The sequence below is a fragment of the Mytilus galloprovincialis genome, chromosome 7 (genome assembly GCF_965363235.1).
Source record: "Mytilus galloprovincialis chromosome 7, xbMytGall1.hap1.1, whole genome shotgun sequence".
NCBI classification, from domain to species: Eukaryota; Metazoa; Mollusca; class Bivalvia; order Mytilida; family Mytilidae; genus Mytilus; species Mytilus galloprovincialis.
Window position 1 is genome coordinate 75,940,931 of NC_134844.1, and position 6,120 is coordinate 75,947,050.

Consider the following 6,120-nt stretch of genomic DNA (forward strand, 5'->3'; position numbering starts at 1 on the left):
GGACGACTCCGTTGTTATGTTGTTAATCCACTTCGTCCCAAGGGGGACATAGGGCGACTCCGTACCTAGCAGAAAAGGTAAGGTTAAACACAGGAAAGTTGTTAATCATTCTAGCAGTTCCTCTGAAAATACTAGTAGCAGTGAATCATCTTCTAGTAATTCTGAATCAGAGAGTTCAGAAGACAATGAAGCGTTTGACCCAGAACCTTCTTTGTCTAAAGATAAAAAAGAAAAAGTACCATCTCATGTAACCAAATATATAGAGAAGTATGCTCTAAAGGGTATGGGTAAAAAGACGAGACAAGATATGTCTTTGAATTGGCCTATTCCTTCGTCTAAAGGATTAAAGGCTCTTGAAACAGATAGATTTTTTAAGAAAAATTATTTTCAAGGTAGAAAGTGGAATGCTAGATTAGAGAGAAGTAAAATTATCACACAGCTACGCATTCTAGATGTTATGGGTCCTCTGTCCCGTTTATGGTCTGAAGCACATAGGATTAAGAAAGATAATCAAGGTATGGACCCTTCTGATGTAATTCAGTTAACACAGAGTGCTATTGTGCTAGCAGGTAATGCTCACTATGTTTATAACACTGACAGGAGAAAAGCAATGTTAGTTAAAACAATGCCAGATAGTCTAGATTTTTTAAATGAGAAGAAAGGCAAGAAAGCTTTGGCAAAATCTAAGGGTCAACTTTTTGGTAATAAATTTCTAAAGTCTTTGGCTAAAGAAAACAAGGATAACAAAGAACTTAGAGAAATGTTGTTGTTTTCTAACAAGAAAAAAACATGCTGGTAAACCTCATTTTAATAGAAAAAAATGATCAGTTTTTTCAGCAGGGGCCCACAAACAACCTGCAGTCTGTGGGCGGCAGACAAGCTCTCCATCCACAAGTTTCAGAGAAGAGACCTTGACAGGGAAACCAGTCACAGAACAGACAGGGGAACAGTTACGGTCAGCGCCAGAATCAGCGCCAGAACCAGACCCAGAACCAAATCCAGACTCAACCTCAGAACAACCAAGTGTTCAAGAAACCTGCAAACCGATAGAACGGGTAGGTCAAGAGAAAATTTTAAGTCATATACACAACTATTTCCAATTACCAATGAATTGCATTATCAATCAAAATTATATTCCTGTAGGGGGAAGGATAAGTCTTTTCCTACAGAATTGGAACTCAATTACAAAAGATCCTTGGGTTCTCTAGTGTGTAAAAGGAATAAAATTGGATTTCTTAGCAACACCTTACCAAAATTAAATACCAAATCAAGCCTTTTTCAATCAAGAGAATCAGGATTTGAAAAACAAAGAAATAACAGGACTTTTGAACAAGAAGGCCATAACACAGTCTTTCCTGACAAAGGATTCGTTCTTAAGCAACATTTTTCTGGTACCAAAGAAGGGAGGGGGTCAAAGACCTGTTATAAATCTAAAAGGCCTTAATGTTTTTTTACGTTACGAACATTTCAAAATGGAGGGAATTCATTTGTTAAAAGATCTTCTTTTGAAGAACGATTGGATGGTAAAAATAGACCTAACCGATGCATATTTGACATTGCAAATAGCAAAAGAACACAGAAAATACCTCAGATTTTTTTGTCAGGGAAAAATAATGGAATTCAGGTCCCTCCCGTTTGGGATTGCAATAGCGCCAAGAATATTCACAAAACTGATGAAGGTTCCCATGACTTTATTGAGACGTTTAGGTGTACGTCTGATAGTTTACCTAGACGATATTCTAATAATGAATCAGTCAAATCAGAAAATTTTGTCAGATCTCTCAACAGTTTTGTCAATATTAAGGGGCTTAGGTTTTCTTATCAATACAAACAAGTCCGTAATGGAACCTTCACAAACAATGGAGTTTCTGGGTTATACAGTAAACTCAAAGTTGTTGACTTTGTCTCTTCCGAAAGAGAAGGTAGAGAAAATAAAGAACAGTTCAAAATTAATGCTAGAACACAAGAAAGTGTCAGCAAGAGATTTAGCTCAGTTGATAGGTCAGTTAACAGCAACCAATCAAGCTGTCCTCTGCATTATCCGGTTTACAAATATTGAAAACAAAAGCCCTGCATTTAGGGAGCCATTACGATCACCAAATCCAGTTAAACGTGGAAGTTCAGAACGAGTTGCATTGGTGGGTAACCAAGCTGGGGTCTTGGAACGGGAAAGCGTTACTAAGACCAGAACCCCATTTAACCATTCAGTCGGATGCAGGTCTGTGGGATGGGGAGCAACATGTCAACATATAAGTATAGGTGGGCTTTGGATAGACGAGGAAAAATCCCTCCATGTAAATCAACTCGAACTAAAAGCAGCAATGTTCGCAGTACAATCTTATGCCAATAATCTACAAAACAAGCATATTCTTATACAAACGGACAACACCACAGCAATTGTATATGTAAACAAAATGGGGGGAACGGTGTCAAAAAGACTAAATTCCCTAACAAATCAGTTTTGGGATTGGTGTCTTCAAAGGCAATTAACAATCACTGCGGACTATATCCCAGGAAAAAGCAATGTTATAGCAGACTGGGAAAGCAGGCATTATGCGGATCCAGCAATTGGCGGTTAAGTCCGATACTTTTCAAAAGTCTCATGAAACACATAGGCCCTTGCAATGTAGATCTGTTTGCAGACAGGTCAAATACTCACCTGAATCAATATTTCAGCTGAAAGCCAGATCCCCAAGCGAAAGCGGTAGATGCCCTTCTCCAATCCTGGAGACAGATAAAGGGTTATGCTTTCCCTCGTTCTGTCTAATAAGTACGTGTCTGGCGAAAGTTCGGGAGGAAAACAGTCAGATAATTCTGATAACTCCAGTTTGGCAATCCCAGGCTTGGTACCCTCTGTTACTTCAAATGTCAGTAGATTACCCAGTGTTACTTCCCATGAGTCACAACACTGTATTGTCTCCCATGAAAGAGCCACACCCACTGATTCTGAACAAAACATTAAAACTAGCAGGGTGGACGGTCTCCGGAGATCATTTAACTCAATTGGAATTTCAGAGGAAACTTAAGAATTACTCCTTGGGTCTTGGAAATCCGGAACAAGATCTTCTTACGACAGTGCCTGGAATAAGTGGTCTAGCTGGTGTAACTCGCGGGAAATTGATCTCTTTTCAGCACCTTTGGCCGCTATCTTAGATTTTTTGACTTGGATGTATAAAGAGGGGTATCAATACAGAACTTTAAATGTTCACCGTTCGGCCATATCTTCAGTACTGCCATATATCGATGGTGTCCCAATTGGTCAATTACCTATAGTAAAACAATTAATGAAAGGTGTTCTACAAAATAACCCACCTTTACCAAAATACCAATTTTCATGGGATTTGGATATTGTTCTTAAATATTTATCTGCTTTACCAATAAACAAACAACTTGATTTTTCAGTTTTAGGTAAAAAATTATCAATTTTATTGGCTTTGGCAGCGCCTAAAAGGATATCTGAAATTGCAAGGTTAGACAGAAGATTCATGTCCAGAAACAAAAGTAGTATAATTTTTCATTTACCGGGTCTGTCTAAAACACAAAAAGATTGCAATAACAGATAAGTGAAATACTGCAAATTTTCAAAGAAAAAATTATGTGTTATTTCTTGTATACATGAATATGAATTGAGAACGGAACAGTTAAGGCCTGTTAGTAAACATGAACCTGATCCTTTATTAAGGTCAACTAAGAAAACCTTTTAAAGGTCTATCTTCACAGACAGTTGGAAATTGGATTAAATGGGTTATGAAGGAGGCAGGAATCGACATCTCATTGTTTCAAGCACATTCTTGTCGCATGGTCTCAACTAGCAAGGCAGCGATGAGTGGCATCAGTATGGATGATATTATGTCCATGGCAGATTGGTCCAACACTAGAACGTCTAATAAATTTTATTTTAGGACTAATGAAAAAGCGGGTTTTGCAGATAAAGTTTTAGAAATGGTAAGCTTGCTTTAAACGTGCATTATTATATCTCACGAAAATCTTAGAAATATAATTTCAGATTTTATGAGAAATGAAATATTGATTATATGATAAGATTAGAGTGAGATATAATAATGCATTTCCCACCCATCCCACCCAAATGCATTATTATAGAGAAATTAAATACATTGCAAATAGATGTGGTATGATAACAATAAGACGACTCTTGGTCTAAGTATTTCTAAACAGTATTCGATAAAATATGAAATATTACACAGAATGTTTATTCTCGAATGCAAACTTGAAATATACATCTATATCATTAAATTTTTCAGAAAGGATAGAGTTGGATGGACATGTATATGACTGGTATTCCAAACAATAATTGCAGTTTTGTAGCAGTGTGGCTGAATATGATATAGAACATTTGTATGCAGTTTTTTCGTGGACTATAAAGAAATTACTGACTTTAACGTGTATACTCTGTGAAATATTTTGATGTACATTTGATAATACAAATGATTATTTTCTGTAGTTATTTTCTTTTTTTAAGTAACCGCCTTATATCTATTCAGTCCAAACAGTTCAGTATTCAGATGTTTGGTGAGATTTCACAGGTCGTAATACTTGGTCGTGGACACCAGAAAAAAATAGTATTTTGGGTGTCAATTTGTTTATTCATTATCCAGATGCATAGAAATATGTCTATGGTGAACTATATCCATTGTTTACTGAATCGGTTTCTTTCGTATCAGATCTTTTGAACAAGAACATGATATTTTATTGGTTCAGATATTGGTTTTGTTGTTTTATATCAAACATAATTGTTTGAGGTTTAAGGTTTGGCTTCATTGAAAGTCAATCTATTGTAGCCCGAGGTATACGATGTTACCTTTGGGCATGCGCAGTAAGGTATTACCTGGATTGTAACAATTTTTATTCAGATGTGTACTTTAAAGAGCTATTATTTGATTAGAATTGAAGGTCAATGCATTATTATATCTCACTCTAATCTTATCATATAATCAATATTTCATTTCGGGCGCTATGCGCCCTTATAAAATCTGAAATTTTCAGTGTCAACACATGGTCAATATAAGGTTAATGTATCTAAAATAACATATTGAAACAAAAGTTGCAATTTGATTTTATTAATAAGAGATATAAATCCACAATGACACTTTAACAACACAAAAACAAAATCTACAATTTTAGTTACTATTTTATCAATATTACATAATAAGCTCTTCGTCACCATAGATAAATCAATTAAACATGATATAAAATTGTTCAAGAGAAAGTAAGCAGGAACAGTATGTAAAATATCAATACAAAGAACTATCTCTAATTGATATCAACATCGTTTTCACCAATTACATAAGGAACCATTTTTGTTTTGTGTTTGTAATGAAGTTTCATAACTATCATTTTAGTGATTATTTACTGATGTAAGGCACATCATACTAGTAAAATATAGTTTGGATAACCTGAATATATATGCAGATATTCATACAGCCATCTTTATTATATGCTATTTTTTTTTAAGTAGTTTGGAGACTTCAAAATTGTCTTTAGTTGCATCAAATGTAGACAAATCATTTTTTACTCATTTTAATTTTTGATAGTTTTTACTAACCTTAAATTGAGTAGTTTGCAAAAGAAATGGTTTTAGTGAATGCTAAAATGGTAAAAATAAAACTGATATGTAAAAAAAGTGATTTATATATGCATTGTTATTGATGTATTGTGTACAATTATATTCCTTCAACTGAAGGCGTTTAGTCAACCTAATGTACATATTTAGACCTATTGTGAGTATGTATTTCCGAACCTAGCCTAAACCATTTCAAAATGATATGCAGTTGAGGGCTTGGTAAATTCAGCTTTCACCCAGATCTTACTAGCCAGTACAATCAAATGAATGTATCAAAACAATTGTATAATATTAATAAGATTGTCCCCACTTTTAAAATTCATCCTTCATTATGTATGTGTCAGAGGTATCAGACAATCAAATAGCCGATTGCTCTGAGGTGGAAGAAGATGAATAAAAGGTAACTTGAATTACAATAAAAGCAGCCCCACCAACACAGCCTGCTCTGTCCCATTATTGTTTTCAACATGTTTTTTCTTCCAAAAATTATAATCTTTAATAATACTCAACCAAAACTCACTATAAAAAACATAAAAAAT

General features: G+C 34.8%; 1 long non-coding RNA gene across 1 annotated transcript; it reads left to right on the forward strand.

The window, feature by feature from the left end:
• Positions 1-300: 300 nt before the first annotated feature.
• LOC143081962 (uncharacterized) lies at positions 301-4,457 on the forward strand. Its single transcript, XR_012980181.1, has 2 exons — positions 301-1,055; positions 4,263-4,457. It is a non-coding gene; the product is annotated as an uncharacterized LOC143081962 (long non-coding RNA).
• The last annotated feature ends 1,663 nt before the right edge of the window (positions 4,458-6,120 follow it).